At 43.2% G+C, this 1,247-nt stretch overlaps 1 pseudogene; it reads right to left on the reverse strand.

The window, feature by feature from the left end:
- Window positions 1-549: 549 nt before the first annotated feature.
- On the reverse strand, window positions 550-667 carry LOC126261268 (5S ribosomal RNA; annotated as a pseudogene).
- Window positions 668-1,247: the final 580 nt, after the last annotated feature.

Raw genomic sequence — 1,247 nt, forward strand, 5'->3', positions numbered from 1 at the left:
ATATGTCAGATATGGTTTTCAAGGTAATCTTCCCGCAACATAACAGCACTTTCAAGTAACAGTGATGGAGGTTTGACAGCGATCATGCTCCTTTCTCTTGATAGTGGAGCAACAGAACACGCACGCTCAGTAACATTGAGATCTGGTGACTATGATGGCCAGTGGAGATACGACAATTAATCCTTGTGGTCTCATGACCAGTCCCGGACGTGTGTGAAAGTGGCTAATTAAGTTTTATTGTATACTAAAGTATAGTTAAATTTACTGATATATTGTCTGTCCAGTAACATCAAGTTGAAATCGTGATTAGAGAAACATTTAAGCTCGTATTTAATTTCGTAAGCACTGCACTCCGTCTTCAGGCCATGAGTATCCTACCGGGACCATCCGACCGCCTGTGTCATCCTCAGTGGAGGATGCGGATAGGAGGGGCGTGGGGTCAGCACACCGCTCTCCTGGTCGTTATGATGGTATTCTTGACCGAAGCCGATACCATGCGGTCGAGTAGCTCCTCAGTTGGCATCACGAGGCTGGGTGCTCCCCGAAAAATGGAAACACCGCATGGCCGCCAGGATGGTCACCCATCCAAGTGCCAACCACGCCCAACAGCGCTTAACTTTGGTGATCTCACGGGAACCGGTGCAGCCACTGTGGCAAGGCCGTTACCGTTAATTTGGTAAGTAATCTCGTAATTCTAGAAAAGTGATCAGCAATTGCAAAAGTTGATCAAAAATGCAACATTAAACTGTTTACTGCAACGCTCGTGACGACAGTACAGTCTGTTCAGTTAAATTTAAGAAAACTGTCCTGTAAGCAATAACGCAAGCAATCTATGAGGAAAATTTAAATAACTAGCAAAAATGCCCTGTCTGAAGAGCATGTCACTGCCGAAACGTTGACTGCGTCACGCGGACATTACAAGTGGCCTACGTGTTTGTGCAATGAATAAATTCTATGCTGCCGCTATCTCCAAACTACTGCCGCTGGTGCCGCTATGCTAGCTAAAAAATTAAATTTCAGACTACTAGCAACGCAATGTGCGATGCGTGATTTAAACTGCACAGACATCCATAAAACTTCTGTGCTAATACATCTCACTACTGCAATGATCATTGTTAGAGTTCTATTACTGAGAAACACTGGAAAGCAAAATGATATGTGTGAATCTTGAAATAAAGAGATGGATGCTGATTGGTGAAAAAACAATAAAGAACTGTACTTACAAAATTTTACACCATTAAGACAAA

The sequence above is a fragment of the Schistocerca nitens genome, chromosome 5 (genome assembly GCF_023898315.1).
Source record: "Schistocerca nitens isolate TAMUIC-IGC-003100 chromosome 5, iqSchNite1.1, whole genome shotgun sequence".
NCBI classification, from domain to species: domain Eukaryota; kingdom Metazoa; phylum Arthropoda; class Insecta; order Orthoptera; family Acrididae; genus Schistocerca; species Schistocerca nitens.